This window comes from Amblyraja radiata, chromosome 18, assembly GCF_010909765.2.
Source record: "Amblyraja radiata isolate CabotCenter1 chromosome 18, sAmbRad1.1.pri, whole genome shotgun sequence".
In the NCBI taxonomy this organism is placed as follows: domain Eukaryota; kingdom Metazoa; phylum Chordata; class Chondrichthyes; order Rajiformes; family Rajidae; genus Amblyraja; species Amblyraja radiata.
Window position 1 is genome coordinate 3,178,987 of NC_045973.1, and position 27,256 is coordinate 3,206,242.

Consider the following 27,256-nt stretch of genomic DNA (forward strand, 5'->3'; position numbering starts at 1 on the left):
TAATCACCTTTACCATTCTACGTTTTCCTTGATCTCCTTCCCCTTTGATGTCTCGTTTTCACACCTTACTCTTCCTTATCTCTATCTCCCTCTCCCCCGACTCAGTCTGAAGAAGGGTCTCGACCCAAAACTTTGCCCATTCCTTCTCTCCAGTGATGCTGCCTGCTTGTCCAGCTGAGTTACTCCAGCGTTTAGTGTCTGTGTTCTAATCAAGAACTTCTGTCTGTTGGACCCCCCAACACTTGGCCTCCACAACTATCCGTGGCAATGAATGAATGAACTGCCGGCCAATGAGTTTTGGGGCATTTGTTTGAACTTGAGCAGATAGGATGTGTCTATACACTTCAGAATTCATTATACTACTACCATCAGCAGTTGTATCATCAATGAAGATAAGTGAGCCAGTACCTTCAGCAGCCATACATGCCCAGGCTATAACACCCCCACCACCGTGTTTCACAGATGAGGTGGTATGCTTTGGATCATGGACAGTTCCTTCTCTCCTCCATACTTTGCTCTTGCCATCACTCTGATATAAGTTAATCTTCGACTATGTATAAACACAGCTGTAATTTCTACATGGTGAAACCAAAATGTATAAAAATGGCCTTCAATAAAATCTGACAATGTGCACTTTAACCACATGTGATTTTTTTTTCTATTACAAATCTCAAATTGTGGGGTACAGAGGCAAATAAATAAATGATGGGTCTTTGTCCCAGAACATTATGGAGGGCACTGTAGAGGGCAAGTACGAAACTATCTTTTCAGCCCCTCCTCCACCTTTCGTTCAAGTGTGTGAGACACAGGTTATTGGAGGGAAATTATAGACGTCATTTAAAAAAAACCTAACTATAAAGGCATCATAAAATGTCATAAAGGAAAGAAAAAAGTCCCTGCAAACCTGCAGAGATAAATAAATAGTGCCATGTTTTAGTTCACAGGGAATAAGGAGTCAATGTATCAGAAAAGTGATTGTCTTTCCTGCAGCTCCTGAACCAATGCTGGAATCCTGTACCTGCTTTGTGTCAGCCCGACGTGCTGGTGGTGGGGGTCTCACCGCAGCCACAGGGGGTCTCGTCTCAGCCACAGGGGGTCTCACTGCAGCCACAGGGGGTCTCAGCCACAGGGGGTCGGTCTCAGCTACAGGGGGTCTCGTCTCAGCCACAGGGGGTCGGTCTCAGCCACAGGGGGTCTCGTCTCAGCCACAGGGGGTCTCGTCTCAGCCAAGAACCCTCAGCCTCAGGCACTTATGGACACTCAATGAAAATGAGGGCTTTCAAGCACAGAATGATTAGTCGAGTGTACCTGTGTAACTTGACGCTAGACAAAAATGCTGGAGAAACTCAGCGGGTGAGGCAGCATCTATGGAGCGAACAGCGAAGGAATAGGTGAATTTTCAGGTCGAGACCCTTCTTCAGACTGATGTGAGGGTGGGGGGGCAGGGCGGGAAGAACAAAGGAAGAGGTGGAGCCAGTGGGCTGAAGGAGAGCTGAGAAGGGGAGGAGAAAGCAGGGACTGCCTGAAATTCACCTTGTTATATACAGACAATAAAATCTTCTGGGAAGTGAGAGCATTGATGAATCTCAAGAGTCAAAGAGTCAAAATAAGCTTCGCTCATCACAAATTCATAAATTCAAAAGTGGTAGGAGCAGAATTAGGCCATTCGGCCCATCAAGTCTACTCCGATATTCAATCATGGCTGATCTATCTCTCCCTCCTAACCCCATTCTCCTGGCTTCTCCCCATAACCCCTGATACCCGCACTAATCAAGTATCTATCTATCTCTGCCTTAAAAATATCCACTTACTTGTGGCCTCCACAACCTTCTGTGGCAATGAGTTCCACAGATTCACCACCCTCTGACTAAAGAAATTCCTCCTCATCTCCTTTCTAAAAGAACCCCCTTTAATTCTGAGGCTGTGACCTCTGGTGCTAGACTCTCCCACTAGTGGAAACATCCTCTCCACATCCACTCTATCCAAGGCCTTTCACTATTCTGTACGTTTCAATGGGGTCCCCCCTCATTCTTCTAAACTCCAGCGAGTACAGGCCCAATAAAGATACGTCCCTTTATTCTGGGGCTGTGCCCCCCTGGTCCTGGACATTACAAGCAGTTGGAATGTTGAAGAGTTGTGAAAATGATTTTAATTGCAGTTTAACAAATTGGAATCGTGAGTAAGATGGTTAAAAATGGGACGACTGGCTAATCGAGGCGATCGGAGGTTGCCCTTGTTTATGTGTTTGAGCAATCTGCCGCTTTTGTTTATGCGATCGCTGCAGAAGATTAGTGCGGGCAGGAAGTATCGCTTGCTCCAGGTCCAGTCTGAGTGAAACTGTTACAGCTGCAGTGAAGGGCAGCGTGGAGGAAATATCAGGAACGCCACTGACTCTGAGAAACATTCCCGAACACAAAACAGGAAGAAGCTGTGGTCAGGAAAGGGGGAGCAAGCCTGATCCACGATAGCAAAACACCGAGTTAAAAGGAAAGATTGAAAAGACTGGGCTTGTATTCACTGGAGTTTAGAAGGATGAGGGGGTATCTTATAGAAACATATAAAGTTATAAAAGGACTGGACAAGCTAGATGCAGGAAAAATGTTCCCAATGCTGGGGCGAATCCAGAACCAGGGGCCACAGTCTTAGAATAAAGGGGAGGTCATTTAAGACTGAGGTGAGAAAAAACTTTTTCACCCAGAGAGTTGTGAATTTGTGGAATTCTGCCACAGAGGGCAGTGGAGGCCAAGTCACTGGATGGATTTAAGAGAGAGTTAGATAGAGCTCTAGGGGCTAGTGGTGTCAAGGGATATGGGGAGAAGGCAGGCACGGGTTATTGATAGGGGACGATCAGCCATTATCGCAATGAATGGCGGTGCTGGCTCGAAGGGCCAAATGGCCTCCTCCTGCACCTATTTCTATGTAAATGTGACGATCAGAAGAGATGAGTCTGATTGCTGCCTTGTTGCCTTGTTGCTGCTTGAACTGACGCACGCATGCCTTGGTGCAGCGGCAACATCTGCTGCTGTGTGCAATGGTGCAGCTGGGAGTGATTAGTGTCGGGGGGGGGGGGGTCTCTGATAGTTACCCAGAGGGAAGGCATGACTCAACAAATGACTTAAACGCTGCACACTCTCTTATCCAGTGGCTGTCGGAGAGGATCCACAGTAAAGATACAACACGACACGATATGACACGCATTTCTTAAACAGTCTGAGGAAGGGTCTCGACCAGAAATGTCGCCTATTCCCTTCGCTCCATAGATGCTGCCGCACACGCTGAGTTTCTCCAGCATTTTTGTCAAACCTACAATATTCCAATGTCTGTAATGAGGTGGTCGGGAAGGAAATAGGCAATGTTTCGGGCCGAAACCCGAAAGGGTTTCGACCTGAAACGTTGCCTATTTCCTTAGCTCCACAGATGCTGCCTCACCCGCTGAGTTTCTCCAGCATTTTTGTCTACCTTCGATTTTCCAGCATCTGCAGTTCCCTCTTAAACATCATAAACTGTGGCCCCTGGTTCTGGACTCCCCCAACATCGGGAACATGTTTCCTGCCTCTAGAGTGTCCAAACCCTTAACAATCTTATATGTTTCAATAAGATCCACTCTCATCCTTCTAAACTCCAGAGTGTACAAGCCCAGCCGCACCATTCTCTCAGCATATGACACTCCCGCCATCCCGGGAATTAACCTTGTAAACCTACACTGCACTAAACCTCAATAGCAAGAATGTCCTTCCTCAAGTTTGGAGAACAAAACTGCACACAATACTCCAGGTGTGGTCTCACTAGGGCCCAGTACAACTGCAGAAGGACCTAATTGCACCTATATTCAACTCCTCTTGTTATAAAGGCCAACATGCCATTCGCTTTCCTCACTGCCTGCTGTACCTGCATGCTTACTTTCATAGATTGATGAACAAGGACACCCAGATCCCATTGTACTTCCCCTTTTCCCAACTTGGCACCATTTAGATAGTAATCTGTAGAACCAGGATTTTGCCATAAGTGCCTTTTCATGCCTTTTTTGTTGAGTTCTCCAGGATAATGCCTTTCTCACAGCTCGAGGTAAGCTTCACACAGAAGTATCTTTCCATAAGTTTGTTTCCCTCAATTAGTGGATTCCCGCTTTAGTTCCACTGGGGATATATTTAAGGCAGAGATGGATAGATCGAGATGGAGATAGATAGATTCTTGATTAGTGCGGGTGTCAGGGGTTATGGGGAGAAGGCAGGAGAATGGGGCTAGGAGGGAGAGTTAGATCAGCCATGATTGAATGGCGGAGTAGGCTTGATGGGCCGAATGGCCTAATTCTGCTCCTATCACTTATGACCTTATGATGTATAATAACAAAGCATAAAGAAACTCTCTCGATTTACTGAAAGACAATAAATTTAACGAGAGAATGTTAAAACAACAGCCCAAGAACTTTAAAAGTGAAATAAGATTTCTATTTGGAGAGTTAAAAGTTTATGTTTTTAATTGTTTTTTACAAGTGTTAAACTATCTCGGGAGTACATTTGGCATAATGATGATATATGTGTAGGAAGGAACTGCAGATGCTGGTTTAAATCGAAGTTAGACACAAAATGCTGGAGTAACTCAGCGGGACAGGCAGCATCTCTGGGGAGAAGGAATGGGTGACGTTTCGGGTCGAGACAGTTCTTCTCCAGGATAATGCCTTTCTCACGATCGTGCCATATCAGCCTTTTCTTTGCCGTTTTGCTAAAAGGTTGTGCTATTTTCTCTAGTTGTACCGTGATTACAATGACGTTTTCTCTGTTAACATGTTAATATCAATGTTTTTATTAACGTGTTAACATAATATAACTTACAAGAAAACTTCCACCATTGGGGTGAAACCGGGGGCGCCACCGTCGATCATTCATTCGCTCATGCCGCTGCCTGCTGGTTCAGACTTCTCCACGATCTATTTAAGAAAGAACTGCAGATGCTGGAAAAATCGAAGGTAGACAAAAAATGCTGGATAAACTCAGCGGGTGAGGCTGCATCTTTGGAGAGAAGGAATAGGCGACGTTTCAGGTCGAGACCCTTCTTCAGACTGATTTGGGGGGGGTGGGAAAAAGAAAGGAAGAGGCATAGAGAATAGGACTAGAAGGAGAGCAGGGAGGGGGAGGAGGGAGAAGACAAGGGCCATCTAAATCGCTGGGGTGTAGACTACCCAAGCGAAATACCCAAGCTTGTCTCCTCACTACATTTACTGCTGGCTCCAGTCGCAAATCTGAGTTTTCGAGTGATCTGTGCAAGGCATTCATTGATGCTGGAATTCCACTGTGGAAATTGGAAAACAAATCTCTCAGAGGTTTTTTAGAGAAATACACAGAGGAACATATACCAAGAGAGTCATCATTACGGTAAGGCTATGTTGACAGCAACATCAACATTGTTGTGCAGAAAATTAGAGATGAAGTTGCATGCAACAAAATATGGATCTCAATAGATGAGACAACCGATGCTGTGGGGAGATATGTTGCCAATGTGGTCATCGGTAAACTGGAGGCAGGTCAACCATCAAAGGAGTATTTGTTGATATCGGAAGTATTGATAGGGGTCACAGTTTAAGGATAAGGGGGAAATCTTTTAGGACCGAGATGAGGAAAACATTTTTCACACATCTCTGGAATACTCTGCCACAGAAGGTAGTTGAGGCCAGTTCATTGGCTATATTTAAGAGGGAGTTAGATGTGGCCTTTGTGGCTAAAGGGATCAGGGGGTATGGAGAGAAGGCAGGTACAGGATACTGAGTTGGATGATCAGCCATGATCACATTGAATGGCGGTGCAGGCTCGAAGGGCCGAATGGCCTACTCCTGCACCTATTTTCTATGTTTCTATGTTTCTAAGTCAAACAGCTCAACTATTGCTCAGTTGCTTACATATTCACTGTGATCATGGCTGATCATCCACAATCAGTACCCCGTTCCTGCCTTCTACCGATATCCCCTGACTCCGCTATCTTTAAGAGTCCTATCTAGCTCTCTCTTGAAAGCATCCAAAGAATCAGCCTCCACCGCCCTCTGAGGCAGAGAATTCCACAGACTCACAACTCTCTGTGTGAAAAAGTGTTTCCTCATCTCCGTTCTAAATGGCTTACTCCTTATTCTTAAACTGTGGCCCCTGGTTCTGGACTCCCCCAACATCGGGAACATGTTTCCTGCCTCTAGTTCCCTCTTGAGAGCATCCAGAGATTAGGCCATTCAGCCCATCTAGTCGACTCTGCCATTCAATCATGGCTGTTCTATCTTCCCCTCTCAGCCCCATTCTCCTGCCTTCTCCCCATAACCCCTGACACCCGTGCTAATCAAATCAATGGGGAATGTCATTAAACAGAGTGTGACTAGGAACTGCATCTGAAGCAGATTCATTCTCAATAATTTCCCAAACATTTTTTCACAAACATTTTTCCAATGGTCGTGGAATTTAAAAGAGAAAGTTTACTTTTGATAAATACAACCCGCTGGCCAAGATCAAATCTAAGCTTTGTGGGTCAGCTCGGCTGGCCAGCGATGGGGAGGAAACTGCCTGAGCAAAACCAGACATGCCACCATGACATCATGTTTCTGTAACAGCCGTGTGTGTGAGCTAAACACATGACTCGTGACCTTACACTAAATACGTTTCACTTTAGCAATTTTCCCTCGGCAAAACTGCCCCAATCACACAGACACAGCTGCAAATGTTGCCAAACCATCGCCGTATGACTACATCAAATGTCCAGGAATGAACTGCAGATGCTGCTGGTTTAAATCGAAGTTAGACACACACACAAGATGCTGGAGTAACTCAGTGGGACAGGCAGAGAGACAGAAAGACACGTCACCCATTCCTTCTCTCCAGAGATGCTGCCTGTCTGTCCCGCTGAGTTACTCCAGCATTTCGTGTCTGTATTGTAAACCAGCATCTGCAGTTCCTTCCTGCACACTCGGGCTGTTTAGGTATCTAACTTTTAGCGATGTCCGTCTGTATAATCGTGCCCCCCGCCCCCGCGCTGTGGACCGACTGTGTGTAAATAATAGACTTTATTCAGAACGAAGAATGTATTCAAAAGCAAAAACGGTGCAGAACTCTGAATACATCCTCGTTGTCTCTACATTGAACTTTGCGAGTGTTATACCCAGGAGTTGCTGAGTGTTGACGTGTGTGAAGCGCTGGAGAGGCGCTTTAGCACGCGTCAATACTAGAGTTCCTCTAGACTTCAGCCCACCGTGGCTATTAATTCATTAGCGACTGGAGCAGAATTGGGCCATTCGGCCCATCGAGTCCGATCCGCCATTCAATCATGGCTGCTCTATCTCTCCCTCCTAACCCCATTCTCCTGCCCTCGCCCTATAACCCGTACAGCTAGGCACAGACTCTCCACGCCACCCTGTAGAGCCCTCCTTGGAAACATTTGGAGAGGCCTTGGAATTGTTAGAGGTCATTGCTTGGTACAGTTCATAAGATTTTAAGTAATAGGAGCAGAATTAGGCCATTCGGCCCAGCATGGCTGATCTATCTCTCCCTCCTAACCCCATTCTCCTGCCTTCTCCCCACAACCCCTGACACCCGCACTAATCAACACATACTATTTGAACCAGTGACATGTTGGGGACGGGATGGGGGTGGGGGCGAGTGGTCCAGTAATCTCACCCTAATTCACCCCCTGATTCCAGACACTCTCATTCCTAATCCTTCTCGATTAGTGTGGGTGTCGGGGGTTATGGGGAGAAGGCAGGAGAATGGGGTTAGGAGGGAGAGATAGATCAGCCACGATTGAATGGTGGAATAGACTTGATGGGCCGAATGGCCCTACACCTGGTCTTAGGAAATGTATGATTCTATATGAACTAAATCAATTCGGTCTCCGCATTACCAGATCTAACTCGGAATTGGATTACCCATTGAGAATTGACATTATATTATTTGCAACTGAACCATCCTATCACCAGCGGTCCTGACCTCCCATCTACCTCATTGGAGATCCTCAGACCATCTTTCATTGCACTGCACACTGTGGACGGCTCGATTGTAATCATGTATTGTGACTATATAGCATGCAACAAAAAACACTTCTCATTGTACCTCGGTACACGTGACAATAAACTCATCTAAATGTAAGCATAATTCACAAAAAATGAAATTGCAATCTACTAGAGACACGAGAAAATGCAGACGATGATTTGTCAAATATGATACAAAGTGCCGGAGTAACTCAGTCTGAAGAAACGTCACCTATCCATGTTCTCCACAGATGCTGCCTGACCCGCTGAGTTACTCCAGCACTTTATATCTTATTTTGTTGTAAACGGGCATATGCAGTTCCTTGTTTCTACCTAACTCAGCGGGTCAGGCAGCATCTGTGGAGAACATGGATAGGTGGCGTTTCGGGTCGGGAACCTTTTAGATATCTGTATTAACATTCAACGCGATTAATTTAAAATTGATAGGAAGGAACTGCAGATGCTGGTTTACTGGACAGACAGAAAGTGCTGGAGTAACTCGGCCGGACAGGCAACATCTCTGGGTCTTCTTCTGAAGAAGGGTCTCGACCCAAAACATCACCCATCCCTTCTCTCCAGAGATGCTGCCTGTCCCGCTGAGTTACTCCAGCACTCTGTGTCTATCTCCGGCCGTGTGTGTGTGTGTTAGCTACACGTTGTATAGACATGTTTGCCTTCCATCGGGAAACAAGACAGCGGGGGGAAGGGGTTAATTTTTTTTGCTGTTGACGATGAATGAACATAGCAGTAGCATTACGTAATGTTTTAAAAGACGGACTGGCGGCGTGGGGGACCGGACCTCGGCTTTCTCTCACTTCCATTGTGGTTTACGCTATCCTGGCTGGAACAGCGAAGAACTAGCGCTCTCTCAAGGAATTTCAAAGGGACCTTGGGCGCTGGGATCGCAGCTCGGCGGCGGAGGGAAGCAGACAGGCAGATTATCAGTTTCACTTGCCCACAGCTCGAGGTAAGCATCACACAGATGTATCTTTCCATCAGTTTGTTGCCCTCAATTCGTGGATTGCCGCGTTAGTTCCACGGGGGATATCTTTAAGGCAGAGATAGATAGATCGAGATAGAGACAGATAGATTCTTGATCAGTGCGGATGTCGGGTTATGGGGAGAAGGCAGGATAATGGGGCTAGGAGGGAGAGATAGATCAGCCGTGATTGAATGGCGGGGTAGACTTGATGGGCCGAATGGCCTAATTTTGCTCCTATCCCGTATGACCTTATGATTTATAAAAACAAAGCACAAAGAAACTCTCGATTTACTGAAAGACAATACATTTAACGAGAGAGAATGTTAAAACAACTGCCCAAGAACTTTAAAAGTGAAATAACATTTCTATTTGGAGAGTTATATGTTTATGTTTTGAATTGTTTTTTACAAGTGTTAAACTATCTCGGGAGTACATTTGGCATAATGATGATATATGTGTAGGAAGGAACTGCAGATGCTGGTTTAAATCGAAGTTAGACACAAAATGCTGGAGTAACTCAGCGGGACAGGCAGCATCTCTGGAGAGAAGGAATGGGTGATGTTTCGGGTCGAGACCCTTCTTCAGACTGAAGAAACGTCGCCCATTCCTTCTCTCCAGTGATGCTGCCTGTCCCGCTGAGTTACTCCAGCGTTTTTGTGCCGACTTTCTTCACAAGATATTCTGTCTCGGGTGGGATTTATAACTAATTAGTCCTGAGCCTCATCTACTCTATTAACAGGGCACGTGTTGGGGGTTTATTCACCTCCAACCAACCCCTTAGTGACACAGTGTGGAAACATCCCCAACTTGCCCACACAGGCCAACATGTCCCAGCTACACTAGTCCCACCTGCCCACGCCTGGCCCAAACCCTTCTAAACCTTTCCTGTCCATGTAGCTGATAAATGTTCCTTAAACAAATGAATTTGGTCTTTCAAATAAAAATCTAATACCTTTAAAATATGAAATATCTTTATAGATTGGCCTTTGAACAGTACGAACAGGGGTGTGCTGGTGCAGACTGGCCTTTACCGTGTTGGCTCTGTGAAAGTTGTTATCACCTATCCCACAGCCAACAATGGAGCATTGTGGGCTCCACCTTTGTTTTTTGCATAACTTTCATTAATTTGCCCTAAGTATCTTTTATATCTCTCCTTTCCCTTTCCCCTGATTCTCAGTCTGAAGAAGGGTCTCAACCCGAAACGTCACCTTTTTCTTTTCTCCAGAGATGCTGCCTGTTAGTTACTCCAGCATTTTGTGTTTATCTTCGGTGTAAACCAGCATCTGCAGTTCCTTCCTACACGTTGGGACTGAGTTCCTCTGGTCTGTACCTCAGGGCTGCGCCCTCTGCTGGCGACTGCCACTCACACCGGCTGGATAATATTCCATCACCAGGTGCTTTCAATGAAGTCCCCACAAGTCAAAATACATCTTATTTATACATTTATGGTAACCTTATGCAATCATTCTTGTTGTAAATTGTGACCAAGTATATTGCTCTGGTTTAATAGGGACAATCCCATATGTTTCAAGTGGTAGAACAAATAGACACAGAGTGCTGGAGTAACTCAGTGGGTCAGGCAGCATCTGTGGAGAACATGGATAGGTGACGTTTCACAGAGTGCTGGAATAACTCAGCGGGTCAGGCAGCATCTATGGAGCTAAGGAAATAGGCAAAGTTTCGGGCCGAAACCCGGAAGGGTTTCGGCCCGAAACGTTGCCTATTTCCAGAAGGATTTCGGCCCGAAACGGCCTATTTCCTTAGCTCCATAGATGCTGCTGCACCATAACTCAGTGGGTCAGGCAGCATCTGTGGAGAACATGGATAGGTGACGTTTCACAGAGTGCTGGAGTAACTCAGCGGGTCAGGCAGCATCTGTGGAGAACATGGTACAGACTGAAGAAGGGTTCTGACCAGAAACGTCATAAGGTCACAAGTTCTATGAGTAGAATTAGGCCATTCGGCCCATCGAGTCTACTCCGCCATTCAATCATGGCTGATCTCTGCCTCCTAATCCCATTTTCCTGCCTTCTCCCCGTAACCCTTGACACCCGATCTAATCAAGAATTTGTCTATCTCTGCCTTAAAAATATCCACTGACTTGGCCTCCACAGCCCTCTGCGGCAATGAGTTCCACAGATTCACCACCCTCCGACTAAAGAAGTTCCTCCTCTTCACCTCCTTTCTAAAGGAGCGCCCTTTAATTCTGAGGCTGTGACCTCTGGTCCTAGACTCTCCCACCAGTGGAAACATCCTCTCCACATCCACTCTATCCAGGCCTTTCATTATTCTGTAAGTTTGAATGGGGTCCCCCCTCAACCTTCTAAACTCCAGTGAGTTGAGGGGCTTCTAGTCCTTCTCTCCAGAGATGCTGCCTGTCCCGCTGAGTAACTCCAGCATTTTGCGTCTGTCTTTGGTGTAAACCAGCATCTGCAGTTCCCTCCTGCACATGGAATGGTGCAACACAGGAACAGGCCCTTCGGCCCACAATGTCCGTGCCGAATATGATGCCGTGAAACTAATCTCCTCTGCCGGCACGTGATCCATATCCCTCCACTCCCCGCAAATCTGCGTGCCTATCCAAAAGCCCCTTAAACTCCACTATTGCATCTGCCTCCACCAGTGCCCCTGGCAGCACGTTCCAGGCACCCACCACCCCTTCTGTGAAAATAAAATTGCCCCGCCCATCCTGCTTTAAACTTGCCCCCACTCACCTTAAAGGTACGCCCTCTAGTATTTAACTTTTCCACACCGGGTGAAAGATTCTGACTGTTAATCCTCTTCGGCACCCATTCGAAAACCATCACATCCTTCCTGTATTGGGACGATCAGAAGTGCACGCAATACTCCAAATGTGGTCTAACCAAAGCCCTATAAAACTGCAACATGACTTCCTGACTCTGGTACTCGGTGTTCAGACAGACAAAGGCAAGCATACTACAGTATACACATTCATTCCCACGATCTACTTGTGTGGCCACTTTCTGGGGGCTATGGACTTGCACCCCAAGATCCCTCAATGCTGTACAACAATGCTGTTAAGAGTCTTGTCATTAACTGTATACGTTCCCCTTGCCTCCGACCTCCCAAAGTGCAAATAGCCCCTCATGGTTGGGACTGAGATTCTCTGCGAGCCAACATAGATATGTTGGGCCAAAAGGCAGGATCTGTACTGTGAATGGCCGGGCTGTGGGGAATGTTGTGGGGAGGCGAGGGATTTAGGGGTGCGCAGTTCCTTGAAAGTGGCATCACAGGTGGTCAGAAAGTTATTTAGACAGGTACATGGATAGTAGACACAAGATTCTGGAGTAACTCAGCGGATGAGGCAGTTACTCTGACCCGAAACTTCGCCAATTCCTTCTCTCCAGAGATGCTGCCTGTCCAGCATTTTGTGCCTAACTTCGATTTATAGACAATAGACAATAGATGCAGGAGTAGGCCATTCGGCCCTTCGAGCCAGCACCGCCATTCAATGTGATCATGGCTGATCATCCTCAATCAGTACCCCGTTCCTGCCTTCTCCCCATATCCCCTGACTCCGCTATCTTTAAGAGCCCTATCTAGCTCTCTAGATTTAAACCAGCATCTGCAGTTCCTTCCTACACATATATCTTCATTATGCCAAATGTACTCCCAAGATAGTTTAACACTTGAAAAAAACAATTTAAAACATAAACTTAACTCTCCAAATAGAAATCTTATTTCACTTTTAAAGTCCTTGGGCAGTTGTTTTAACATTCTCTCACATTAAATTTATTGTTAAATATAGATGCTGCCTCCACCCGCTGAGTTACTCCAGCATTTTGTGTCTGCCTTCGATTTTACCAGCATCTGCAGTTCTTTCTTAAACAGATACACGCTAGAGGCAGGAAACATGTTCCCGATGTTGGGGGAGTCCAGAACCAGGGGCCACAGTTTAAGAATAAGGGGTAAGCCATTTAGAACAGAGACAAGGAATTTTTTTTTCACACAGTGAGTTGTGAGTCTGTAGAATTCGTGGAGGTCGGTTCTCTGGATGCTTTTAAGAGAGAACTAGATAGGGCTCTTAAAGATAGTGGAGTCGGAGGATATGAGGAGGAGGCAGGAACGGGGTAATAATAATAATAATAAATTTTATTTATGGGCGCCTTTCATGAGTCTCAAGGACACCTTATAAAAATTGAGCATGTAGAGGAAAAACATGTAAGGGGAATGAAATAAATAGTAGAGACATGACTAGTACACAAAGTAAAGACAGAATTCAATACAAAACACAGTATGAGGCAATTAATGCACAGATGAAAAGGGAGGGGGACGTGGGGCTAAGGATAGGCAGAGGTGAAGAGATGGGTCTTGAGGCGGGACTGGAAGATGGTGAGGGATACGGAATTGCGGATCAGTTGGGGGAGGGAGTTCCAGAGCCTGGGAGCTGCCCTGGAGAAGGCTCTGTCCCCAAAACTGCGGAGGTTGGACTTGTGGATGGAGAGGAGACCGGCTGATGTGGATCTGAGGGACCGTGAGGGTTGGTAGGGGGAGAGGAGGTCAATGAGATATGGGGGGGGCCAGATGGTGGAGGGCTTTGTAGGTGAGGATCAGGATTTTGTAGGTGATCCGGTGGGAGATGGGAAGCCAGTGAAGTTGTTTGAGGACTGGAGTGATGTGATGCCAGGATTTGGTATGGGTGATGAGTCGGGCGGCTGCGTTCTGGACCAGTTGGAGTCGGTTGATGTAGGTGGAGCTGATGCCAAGGAGAAGTGAGTTGCAATAGTCCAGTCGGGAGGAGATGAAGGCATGGATGAGTCTTTCAGCAGCGGGCGGTGTGAGAGAGGGTCTGAGTTTGGCGATGTTGCGGAGATGAAAGAAGGAGGTTTTAATGACATGGCGGATGTGAGGCTCAAGGGAGAGGGTGGAATCAAAGATCACTGCCAAGGTTGCGGGCCTGGGGAGATGGGGAGACAGTGGTGCCGTCGATGGTGAGAGTGGGGTTATTGATTTTGCTGAGTGTGGCTTTGGAGCCTATGAGGAGGAATTCTGTCTTATCGCTGTTTAGTTTGAGGAAATTATGTTGCATCCAGGTTTTTATAGCTTACAAACAGGAGTTGATATGGAGAGGGGGGGGGTTGTGGGGGGATTTGGTGCCGAAGGTAAATCTGGGTGTCATCAGGCGTAACAGTGGAAGTCCAGATTGAAGTGGCGGAGTATCTGACCAAGGGGGAGGATGTAGATGATGAAGAGGAGGGGGCCGAGTACGGAGCCTTGGGGAACGCCTTGAGTGACTGCGGCTGTAGCAGAGGTGTGGTTGTGGAGAGAGATGAAGTGGGATCTGTTGGAAAGGTAGGAACGGAGCCAGCTGAGTGCAGAGCCTTCAATGCCGAGGTCTTTGAGTCTGGTGAGCAGGATGTTATGGTTCACTGTATCGAAGGCTGCGCTCAGGTCGAGGAGGATGAGGATGTTGAGGGAACCAGTGTCAGCAGAGGTGAGGAGGTCGTTGAGGACTTTGAGGAGAGCAGTTTCTGTGCTATGGAGGGGGCGAAAGCCAGATTGGAGGGGTTCAAGCAGGTTATACGCAAGGAGGTGGGAATGAAGTTGCGACGCAACGATACGCTCCAGGGTTTTTGAAAGAAAGGAGAGGTTTGAGATTGTACTGATTAGGTACTGATTAGGAATGATCAGCCATGATCACATTGAATGGTGGTGCTGGCTCGAAGGGCCGAATGGCCTGCTCCTGCACCTATTGTCTATTGTCTATTGACTATTGTCATCATGGATCGGACATGTTTAGAAAGATATGCGCCACTTGCAGGAAGGGGGGGGGGACTAGTGTAGATGGGACATGTTGACCAGTATGGGCAAGTTGGGCTGAAGGGCCTGCTTCCACACTGCAAGACTCTATGACTGGCATGCGAGCCAACATAGATGAGATGGGCCAAAGGGCCTTCTATGTTTCCAGTGAGTAGTGACTGTTCTCTGCGGGAGATATATTTCAGTGAAACTCACGAGTTTTGTTTGAAGGACATCCAATCCCTTTGCCCAGAGGCTAGTGAAGAATGTGTGCAGGTAGACCGACCTTGGCTTCAGGGCTGTTCAACAAGATAAATGTAACCCAGCTGGGCGGGAGGAAATACGTCCCTGGACTAAACCAGCCCCCGCTTTCTGAGAGTTTGTGGTTCTGATTCTCTGCGCATTTCTTTCCCTATACGTCATCTTTATTTTTCAATTTTGAAAGAATTGTCCTGGTTACTCGAGATAAAATGAAACGCTACCTTAACACCAAGGTTCTCTTTTAAAATTCCCAATGACATCAACTTTTTAACTGTTTAAGAAGTAACAGCAGATGCTGGGAAAATCGAAGGTAGACAAAAAATGCTGGAGAAACTCAGCGGGTGAGGCAGCGTCTATGGAGCGAAGGAATAGGTGACGTTTCGGGTCGAGACCCTTCTTCAGACTGAAGGAATAGGTGACGTTTCGGGTCGAGACCGAAAGGTCTCGACCCGAAACGTCACCTATTCCTTCGCTCCATAGATGCTGCCTCACCCGCTCCAAATGTCACCTATTTCCTTCGCTCCATAGATGCTGCCTCACCCGCTGAGTTTCTCCAGCCTTTTTGTCTACCTTTAACTTTTGAACTGATATGCTGGGGAAAAAAAAATCTAATTATTGCAATGTTGCGTCTTGATGCTGAATGCTCCTATGTCCCATTTCGGCCCATAGAGTCCAGTCCGCTATTCGATTGTGGCTGATCTATTTTCACTCTCTCTGCCCCATTCTCCTGCCTTCTCCTCGAAACCTTTGACACCATTAGAAGAGACAAGGACTTTAAGACGTTTCCATCACAGTGAGGAGGTGCCTGGTAGACTCACTGTGGTGGATGTTAAATCTGTGTTCATTGTGTGTTTTGTTATTTTATTCTATGTTATGGCTGCAAGGTACGCAATTTTGTTCAGACTGAAAAGTCGGAATGACAATAAAGGATACTTTGACTTTGATTATTAATCAAGAACATTGTAGATTAGTGGCTCATGCTGTGAGTCATACATTTGTAGTTACGCCCTGCCAAGGAACCTCTGCAAGCTGGGCACATCCGTGGGGTGCTGGAAGTTCATTAATAGCGGGTGCAGCAGCATCTATGGAGCGAAGGAAATAGGCAACATTTCGGCCCGAAACCCTTCTTCAGACTGATCTATAAACCTGTACGTCTTTGGAGTGCGGGAGGAAACCGGAGCACCCGGAGGAAACCCACGCAGGTCACACGGGGACAAACTCCCTACAGGCAGCTCCCGTAGTCAGGATTGAACCTGGGTCTCTGGCGCTGTGAGGCAGAAACTCTACCGTTGCACCAACGTGCCGCACAAACTGTGCCCCCTCCCTGCGCTTACTTTGAGAACTTGCTTCAAACCCTTTCGGTTCAGCGTTTTTATCAGCCAACAAATATGAACTGTTTATGGCCCACCCCTTTCGAGCATGACAGCACCATTGTGGAGCAGCTGGTTCAGTTCCAGGCACTTACTGGGAAAGGGATGGTGTTGGAATGTTGCTGATGCCAGGACTCAAAGGTGAACGCTTGTGTCTTATCATCATTACTCGATGAGTCAGGGACTGAGCGGAGGCAAAGATAATGTGATGTTTCCTGTAGCCAGCGTGAGCTTGGAAACCGTTGCTATGTTTTAGATGTTGTTGTTGAGAGACAGTTTGGATCATAGAAACATAGACAATAGGTGCAAGAGTAGGCCATTTGGCCCGTTCAAGCCAGCACCGCCATTCAATATGATCATGGCTGATCATCCAAAATCAGTACCCCGTTCCTGCTTTATCCCGCATATCCCTTGATTCCGTTAGTCCTGAGAGATAAATCTACAGTTTGTAGAAGACGGGCAAAGGGAGCTCCTCTAGTGACACAAGAGATTGTGAGGAAGAGTCTGAAGAAGGGTCCCAACCCAAAACGTCACCTATCCATGTTCTCCACAGATGCTGCCTGACCCGCTGAGTTACTCCAGCACTCTGTGAAACGTCACATATCCATGTTCTCCACAGATGCTGCCTGACCCGCTGAGTTACTCCAGCACTCTGTGAAACGTCACCTATCCATGTTCTCCACAGATGCTGCCTGACCCGCTGAGTTATGGTGCAGCAGCATCTGTGGAGCTAAGGAAATAGGCAACGTTTCGGGCTGAAACCCTTCTGGAAATAGGCAACGTTTCGGGCTGAAACCCGGAAGGGTTTCGGCCCGAAACGTTGCCTATTTCCTTAGCTCCATAGATGCTGCTGCACACGCTGAGTTACTCCAGCACTCTGTGAAACGTCACCTATCCATGTTCTCCACAGATGCTGCCTGACCCGCTGAGTTACTCCAGCACTTTGTGAAACGTCACCTATACATGTTCTCCACAGATGCTGCCTGACCCGCTGAGTTACTCCAGCATTGCAAGTCAAGTCAAGTCAAGTTTATTTGTCACACACACATACAAGATGTACAGTGAAATGAAAGTGGCAATGCCTGCGGGATTGTGCAAAACTACAGAACAGACTAGAACAGAATCAGTATTTACATATTAGAAAAACCCCAGCAATTTTAAAAGGACAACACAACAGTAAATGAGTCCCAGGTGAGATTAGAGTTTACAATCCTGATGACCTGTGGGAAGAAACTCCGTCTCATCCTCTCCGTTTTCGCAGCGTGACAGCGGAGGCGCTTGCCTGACCGTAGCAGCTGGAACAGCCCATTGCTGGGGGGGTAGGGGTCCCCCATTATGTTGCTGGATCTGGATCTGCACCTCCTGGTGTATAGGTCCTGCAGGGGGGGCGAGTGTAGTTCCCATGGTACGTTTGGCCGAACGCACTACTCTCTGCAGAGCCTTCCTGTCCTGGGCAGAGCTGTTCCCAAACCAGATCGTGATGTTTCCGGACAAGATGCTTTCTACAGCAGCAGAGTAGAAGCACTGGAGGATCCTCAGAGAGACTCTGAATTTCCTCAGCTGCCCGAGGTGGTAAAGGCACTGCCTTGCCTTACTCACCAATGCGGCAGTGTGTGTTGTCCATGTCAGATCCTCTGTTATAAGTGGACATGATGCCAAGACCAACTCGTATCTGCCAGTTGCAGTAACTCGATGGATCAGGCAGCATCTGCAGTGGGAATGGACAGGCGACGTTTCGGGTCAGGACCCTACTTCCCGCTGTAGAAACATTCCCTCCTCAGATGCTGCCTGACCCACTGAGTTCAATTGTTCCATTTTCAGTACATATCGCAATTAAACTCTTGTGTTTCAGGATGAAATGAACATCTGTTAGTTTGTGCCTCTCGAGGAGGATGAGGTCTGCAGTGGAGGGTGAGATAGAACCCAGTGCAGCACCAGAACAGGCCCTTCGGCCCACAATGACTGTGCTGAACACCATGCCCGCACGTGATCCATATCCCTCTGTTCTCTGCGTAGATTATTAAGGGTTTGGACACGCTAGAGGCAGGAAACATGTTCCCGATGTTGGGGGAGTCCAGAACCAGGGGCCACACAGTTTAAGAATAAGGGGTAAGCCATTTAGAACGGAGACGAGGAAACACTTCTTCACCCAGAGAGTTGTGAGTCTGTGGAATTCTCTGCCTCAGAGGGCGGTGGAGGCAGGTTCTCTGGATGCTTTCAAGAGAGAGCTTGATAGGGCTCTTAAAGATAGTCAGGGGATATGGGGAGAAGGCAGGAACGGGGTACTGATTGGGGATGATCAGCCATGATCACATTGAACTACTCCTGCAGCTATTGCCTATTGATTATATCCACGTGCCTATCCGAAATTCACTTAAACACCACTATCGTATCTGCCTCCACCACCACCCCTGGCAGCGCGTTCCAGGCACCCACCCACCGCCCTCTGTGTACAAAAAAGAAATCTTGACCCGCGCATCTCCTTTAAACTTTTTCTCCTCTCGTCTTAAAGTTATGCCCTCTAGTCTTGGACTTGTTCCACCCTGGGAGAGAGGTCATTTAGTGACTAACACTGGAGACAACAATGGCCCCAGTTGTGTGCCACTTGTGGGATTGGTCAATGGCTAGAACCACACCTGTGTTATTGTGAAATGCAGTTCATTACATTTTGTTTAAGCAGGAACTGCAGATGCTGGAAAATCGAAGGTAGACAAAAGTGCTGGAGAAACTCAGCGGGTGAGGAAGCATCTATGGAGCGAAGGAAATAGGCAATGTTTTGGGCCGAAACCCTTTGGGTTTCGGCCCAAAACGTTGCCTATTTCCCAAGGGTTTCGGCCCGAAACGTTGCCTATTTCCTTCGCTCCATAGATGCTGCTGCACCCGCTGAGTTTCTCCAGCATTTTTGTCTACCTTCGGTACATTTTTGTGGTGATTTTTGAATGCGAGGGTGTTCACAATAGAAACATAGAAACATACATGAAATAGTTGCAGGAGGAGGCCATTCGGCCCTTCGAGCCTGCACCGCCATTCATTGCGATCATGGCTAATCATCCCCTATCAATAACCCGTGCCTGCCTTCTCCCCATATCCCTTGACTCCACTAGCCCCTAGAGCTCTATCTCACTCTCTCTTAAATCCATCCAGTGACTTGGCCTCCACTGCCCTCTGTGGCAGGGAATTCCACAAATTCACAACTCTCTGGGTGAAAATGTTTTTCCTCACCTCAGTCTTAAATGACCTCCCATTTATTCCAAGACTGTGGCCCCTGGTTCTGGACGCGCCCAACATTGGGAACATTTGGAAGAGTTGCTCGGTGTAAGCAGCATTACTTTTTGTGCAACATTGGGAACATTTTTCCTGCATCTAGCTTGTCCAGTCCTTTTATAATTTTATATGTTTCTATAAGATCCCCCTCATCCTTCTAAACTCCAGTGAATACAAGCCTAGTCTTTTCAATCTTTCCTCATATGACAGTCCCGCCATCCCAGGGATCAATCTCGTGAACCTACGCTGCACTGCCTCAATCACAAGGATGTCCTTCCTCAAATTAGGAGACCAAAACTGTACACAATTGGAACACCAGGAGAGGGCAGCATTACGACAAGCTGGGTGAAAACTTCACTCCTCCCGCTCAAGATAGACACAAGAAAGCTGGAGTAACTCAGCAGGGACAGGCGGTATCTCTGGAGAGAAGGAAGGGGTGAGGATTTCGGGTCGAGACCCTTCCTCAGACTTTTTGTGCCTGCCTTCGGTTTAAACCAGCGCCCGCGGTCCCTTCTCCTCCCGCACTCCCAGCGTCGACTCCACTACACCCAGCCCTGTGTGCCAACATTATGCAACGTTGCAACATGCCTCTGCTGTGTGTGCAACAGGCAACAATGCCGCTGCAACCAGGCTCCACCCTGTCCCTCACCCACTCCTCAAATGAGTAAACAAGCCGCAGCCATCCTGGAATTCCTGTCTGATCACACCTCCGCAAATCACCCCCACTCCCCAAACTCCGACTTGGACGTGTAACCCAATCAGAATCAATTGACAACACACAATAGACAATAGGTGCAGGAATAGGCCATTCGGCCCTTCGAGCCAGCACCGCCATTCAATGTGATCATGGCTGATCATCCCCAATCAGTACCCCGTTCCTGCCTTCTCCTCATATCCCCTGACTCCGCTATCTTTAAGAGCGCTATCTAGCTCTCTCTTGAAAGTATCCAGGGAACCGACCTCCACCGCCCTCTGAGGCAGAGAATTCCACAGACTCACCACTCTCTGTGAGAAAAAGTGTTTCCTCGTCTCCGTTCTAAATGGCTTACCCCTTATTCTTAAACTGTGGCCCCTGGTTCTGGACCCCCCCAACATTGGGAACATGTTTCCTGCCTCCAGCGTGTCCAAATCGTTAATAATCTTATATGTTTCAATAAGATTGCCTCTCATCCTTCTAAACTCCAGTGTGTACAAGCCCAGCCGCTCCATTCTCTCAGCATATGACAGTCCCGCCATCCCGGGAATTAACCTTGTAAACCTACGCTGCACTCCCTCAATAGCAAGAATGTCCTTCCTCAAATTATGGGACCAAATGTCCCATCCCATCATTCCCTCCACTTGCTTGTAGGTCCGCGAGAAATCACAAAGTCCCCACAAACACTGTTGCTTCTGGTGAGGTTTCTGTTCAAAACTCCATTCTCAGAAGGTTTCGGAAATCGGCAAAATGGGACAGTATGATTGAAGAAGGGAGGAAACATAGAAACATAGAAAATAGGTGCAGGAGGAGGCCATTCGGCCCTTTGAGCCAGCACCGCCATTCATTGCGATCATGGCTGATCGTCCCCAATCAATAACCCGTGCCTGCCTTCTCCCCATATCCCTTGACTCCACTAGCCCCTAGAGCTCTATCTAACTCTCTCTTAAATCCATCCAGTGACTTGGCCTCCACTGCCCTCTGTGGCAGGGAATTCCATAAATTCACAACTCTCTGGGTGAAAAAGTTTTTTCTCACTTCAGTCTGAAATGACCTCCCCTTTATTCTTAGACTGTGGCCCCTGGTTCTGGACTCGCCCAACATTGGGAACATTTTTCCTGCATCTAGCTTGTCCAGTCCTTTTATAATTTTATATGTTTCTATAAGAACCCCCCTCATCCTTCCAAACTCCAGTGAATACAAGCCTAGTCTTTTCAATCTTTCCTCATATGACAGTCCCGCCATCCCAGGGATCAATCTCGTGAACCTACGCTGCACTGCCTCAATCACTAGGATGTCCTTCCTCAAATTAGGAGACCAAAACTGGACACAATACTCCAGATGTGGCCTCACCAGAGCCCTATACAACTGCAGAAGAAAGATAGTAATGTTTAGGTGGCTTATAGTGTGACTCATGGAGGGTTATAAATCACATACAAGCAGCGGAGATTAGTTTAATCTGGTATCATGTTTGGCACAGACATTGTGGGCCGAAGGGCCTGTTCCTGTGTTGTACTGTTTGATGTTCCACACTCACCACTTTCTGTATCTTCAAAGAATTCTAAGCATTTATCATACGGGGTGTGCCTTTCTTAAAACTATGTTGACTTAGTTAGATTACATTAATCTTATCTAGGAGACAAGCCATTTCAGACTTGATTATAGACTCCAGTTTTGTGCCTACAGCTAAGCTACAGTCGATAGACACAAAATGCTGGAGTAACTCAGCGGGTGAGGCGGCATCTCTGGAGAGAAGGAATGGGTGTCGAGACCCTTCTTCAGACTGGTTGGGGATAAGGGAAACGAGAGATATAGACGGTGATGTGGAGAGATAAAGAACAATGAATGAAAGATATGCAAAATAAGTAATGCTGCTTACACCGAGCAACTCTTCCCAATGTTCCCAATGTTGGGCGAGTCCAGAACCAGGGGCCACATTCTTAGAATAAAGGGGAGGTTATTTAAGACCGAGGTGAGAAAAAACTTTTTCACCCAGAGAGTTGTGAATTTGTGGAATTCCCTGCCACAGAGGCCAGTGGAGGCCAAGTCACTGGATGGATTTAAGAGAGAGTTAGATAAAGCTCTAGGAGAATTCCACAGTACCCCTGTTCCTGCCTTCTCCCCATACCCCCTGACTCCACCATATACCCCACTGTATCTCTTATCGGCCGCACACACTGTCCAGAACGTCACCAAGGTTTGTGTCATCTGCAAACGTATTCACCAGTTACCCAATTACACGTTTGTCCGAGTGAAGGACACAAATTGTTTGTTCTTTCAATTCATTCGACATTGAATTAGTAAGAGTGTTGCGTGAGAGCCTCTTTGTCTGTGGGCTGGGACATTTCCTTCTGCCGTGTCACTATGGGCTGTCGGCATTCTTGGAATATCTGCAACCTCCACACGCACACACTCACAGACACAGAGTTCCTGCCGCTATATCCAGCCGCTGATTCCTTAACCTTATCTACACTGATGCAAGGCCTTGCGTTATTCACTGAAACTACGCAATTAGTGAGGCAGCATTTGGGTCAGGTTTGTTACAACATGTCCAAACTCGATTCCCTTCAGGGTCCATCAATGTACAGTGATGTTTAAGAAGGAACTGCAGATGCTGGAAAATCGAAGGTAGACAAGAAATGCTGGAGAAACTCAGCGGGTGAGGCAGCATCTATGGAGCAAAGGAAATAGGCTTTGAATATGCAGGGAATGTAGGGATATTAATCATGCACAGACAGATGAGAACGGTTTAACTCAGCGGCTCAGGCAGCACAAGTGATGTTTCAGGTCGGGACCTTTTTTTCAGACTGAAACGTCACTTGTCCATGTTCTCCACAGATGCTGCCTGACCCGCTGAGTTACTCCAGCACTCTGTGAAACGTCACCTATCCATGTTCTCCACAGATGCTGCCTGACCCGCTGAGTTACTCCAGCACTCTGTGAAACGTCACCTATCCATGTTCTCCACAGATGCTGCCTGACCCGCTGAGTTACTCCAGCACTCTGTGAAACGTCACCTATCCATGTTCTCCACAGATGCTGCCTGACCCGCTGAGTTACTCCAGCACTCTGTGAAACGTCACCTATCCATGTTCTCCACAGATGCTGCCTGACCCGCTGAGTTACTCCAGCACTCTGTGAAACGTCACCTATCCATGTTCTCCACAGATGCTGCCTGACCCGCTGAGTTACTCCAGCACTCTGTGAAATGTCACCTATCCATGTTCTCCACAAATGCTGCCTGACCCGCTGAGTTACTCCAGCACTGTGCTGGGGCGGCACGGTGGCGCAGCGGTAGAGTTGCTGCCTCACAGCGCCAGAGACCCGGGTTCGATCCTGACTACGGGTGCTGTCTGTACGGGGTTTGTACGTTCTCCCAGTGACCTGCCTGGGTTTTCCCAGAGATCTCCGGTTTCCTCCCACACTCCAAAGACGTGCAGGTTTGTAGGTTAATTGGCTTGGAGTAAATGTAAAAATTGTCCCTAGTGTGTGGAGGGTAATGTTAAAGTGCGGCGATCGCTGGTCAGTGCGGACCTGGTCGGCCGAAGGGCCTGTTTCCATGCTCTATCTCTGAACTGAACTAAACATTTGTGTCTGTCTTTAGTATAAACCAGCATCTGCAGTTCCTTTTTATTGCATTGTGAATGGTTTATCTTGGCATTATGCCCAGCACAGACATTGTGGGCCGAAGGGCCTGTTCCTGTACTGTACTGTTCTATGTTCTACATTCAAGTAAGGACTGCCTGAGGCGCAGTCAGTAGAATGTGCTCGTCATTCTGTGTGAACAAGTCACAACTACACTCTCTGCCCGGCCCACAATGAGACTTGATTTTACTCTCAAGAACTTCTCCCCTCTCCCACCAGGCAAGTGGGACAGAAATGTGAAAACACACACCTCCAGATTCAGGGGCAGTTTCTCCCCAGCTGTTATCAGGCAACTGAACCGTCCCATCACTAACCAGAGAGCGGTCCTGAGGGGGAAACAGATGAAGTTTATTTTTCTAAATGTAGCAAGCTTTATCCAAGAGATGCTGCCTCACCCGCTGAGTTACTCCAGCTTTTTGTATCTATCTATAATTTAAGGGCTTCTGTGTTACTGCTCCTTGAAGATTGGTCCTTTCCTTGGTCATCGTTGCCGGCTCTGATTTGTTCCGTACCCTTTCATTCCCCCAGTTTCCCTCTTCCCCCGACTCTCAGTCTGGTCTCGACCCGAAACGTCACCCATTACTTTTCCCCAGAAACACTGCCTGACCCTTTGAGTTACTCCAGCACTGTCCAGTGTCTATCGTGGGTCCCATAGACACCTTTATGCAGAGATAGATGAGATAGAAGGCATGTTATAGTAATATAAATCCCTTGTTTGAACATTGCCACATATGTAAGTGAGGATAAATCAGTCTAGGCGAGGGTGCAGCATTGAGAAAACCAATGGTGAGGAGAGATTCCGTTCAGTTTATTGTCACGTGTACCGAGGTACAGTGAAAAGCTTTCGTTGCGTGCTATCCCATCAGCGGAAAGACAATATATGATTGTGGGAGGCACGGTGGTGCATCGGTAGAGTTGCTGCCTTACAGCGCTTGCAGTGCCGGAGACCCGGGTTCGATCACGACTACGGGTGCTGTCTGTACGGAGTTTGCACGTTCTCCCCGTGGCCTGCGTGGGTTTTCTCCGAGACCTTCGGTTTCCTCCCACACTCCAAAGACGTACAGGTTAATAATAATAATAATAATAATATATTTTATTGTCATTGCACATAAGTGCAACAAGATTTGGGTATGCAGCTTCCATCCGTTGTCATAACTTAAATAACTAATAACATTTAGATTTAGATACCCCGAGAACATGGTTTGTAAAAAGAACATTAAAACAGTAAAACAGACTAAAGTGCAGATGTGTCTGTGCAATGTTTGTAGGTTCATTGGCTTGGTATATGTATAGATGGGCCGAAGGGCCTGTTTCCACAGTTTGTCTCTAAACTAAACTAAATGATCACAATCAGGCCATTCAACAGTGTGTGGATACAGGATAAGGGAATAATGTTTAGTGCAAGGTAAAGCCAGCAATGTCTGATCAAGGATAGTCCGAGGGTCACCAAAGAGGTAGATAGTAGTTTGTCACTGCTCTCTGGTTGTGGTAGGATGAGTCAGTTGCCTGATAACAAGGAACTGGGGTTCTATTTTCTGTAATCTAAATGGCTACGAGCAATTAGATCAAGGACAAATGGAATTTTTGATATGCAAGCAATAATTGATAAGAGGGTGATGGATAACTTTTAACCCGATCATTTATTGATGTGAGATATTAATTGATGCTGGCTGCCGCCAGACGCCGTTTCATTGAAAGGGGGACGTTTGTGGGAGGAAGCAGCCCCACTCTGTGCGGCCCTGCTTCGACAAGTTTCCTGTACTCTTGATGTTAATGTTTTGAGCAATGCCTTGGGTTTTAATGCTTCATCCTAATGTGGCTACAACCCTGTTCACAACCACAGTGGAGAGGCAGACAGATATGTTGGACAGGGATCAATAAACACTAGAGGATGCACTTTGCACAGCCGCTGAGATTGTGAAGATATCGTTGAGGATATCTTGTTTAAGAAAGAACTGCAGGTGCTGGGGAAAAAAATCGAAGGTGGAGAAAAGTGCTGGAGGAACTCAGCGGGTGAGGCAGCATCGATGGAACGAAGGAAATAGGCGACGTTTCGTCGCCTATTTCCTTCGTTCCATCGATGCTGCCTCACCCGCTGAGTTTCTCCAGCATTTTTGTCTATCATGTACAATAACCTAATGTGACATCTCGGGTCGAGACCCTTCCATCTTGTTGCCTTCCTCTGCTTTCAGTTACTTCAAGAAAATATATACGGGTGGCTCAGCGGTAGAGTTGTTTAGAAGGATGAGAGGGGATCTCATTCAAACATATAAGATTGTTAAGGGTTTGGACACGCTAGAGGTAGGAAACATGTTCCCGATGTTGGGGGAGTCCAGAACCAGGGGCCACAGTTTAAGAATAAGGAGTAAGCCATTTAGAACGGAGACGAGGAAACACTTTTTCTCACAGAGAGTGATGAGTCTGTGGAATTCTCTGCCTCAGAGGGCGGTGGAGGCCGGTTCTCTGGATGCTTTCAAGAGAGAGCTAGATAGGGCTCTTAAAGAAAGTGGAGTCAGGGGATATGGGGAGATGGCAGGAACACGGTATTGATCGGGGATGATCAGCCATGATCACATTGAATGGCGGTGCTGGCTCGAAGGGCCAGATGGCCTGACTGGTGGTGAGGGAACATGGAATGGTGGTCTATTAGAAAAATGGCCAGTGTGGTCTCGATAGTCCAGGGGTCCTGTATCCAGTGCGGCCCTGATACCATGACTCTGAGCATACCTTACATGGAAATGGAGAGAGAGTTGAAAGAAAGAGAGAGTGAGAGAGAGAGAAAGAGAGGGATAGAGAGAAGGAGGGAGAGAGGGAGAGAAGAAAGGATAGAATGGGGAAGAGGGGGAGAGAGAGAGAGAGAGAGATGGGGAGAGCGAGGTGGAGAGAGGGAGAGAGACAAACACGATGTGTTTGTAATTGAGACACAGAGTGCTGGAGTAACTCAGCGTGTCAGGCAGCATCTGTGGAGAACATGGATAGGTGACATTTCGGGTCGGGACCCATAACGTCACCTGCTGAGTTACTCCGGCAATTTTGAATCTTTTTTTTATAAACCAGTTTCTGCAGTTCCTTGTGTCTCCATTTGTAATTTAGATGCAGGGTTGGATTTATCATTTAATTAACATAAGGTTAATCGCGTGTTCCAATGGAAAGAAACATTGTGGGATAAACACCTTGCAGGAATCCTGAGCTAATGCCCCAGCTGTGTGTGTTTCTGTTGGATTGAGATATAACAACATCAGGTGCCATCTGTGGAATTAATATTTGATCAACCCTTTCAAAAA

At 47.2% G+C, this 27,256-nt stretch overlaps 1 protein-coding gene across 4 annotated transcripts in view; it reads left to right on the forward strand.

The window, feature by feature from the left end:
* Positions 1–8,803: 8,803 nt before the first annotated feature.
* The window catches only part of flnb (filamin B), a 160,033-nt gene continuing 141,580 nt past the window's right edge, over positions 8,804–27,256 (forward strand). For all 4 annotated transcript variants that reach the window (XM_033036612.1, XM_033036610.1, XM_033036611.1 and 1 more), the window contains exon 1: positions 8,804–8,963. The gene's annotated coding sequence lies outside the window, so the exon portion shown is untranslated. The remainder of the gene's footprint in view (positions 8,964–27,256) is intronic.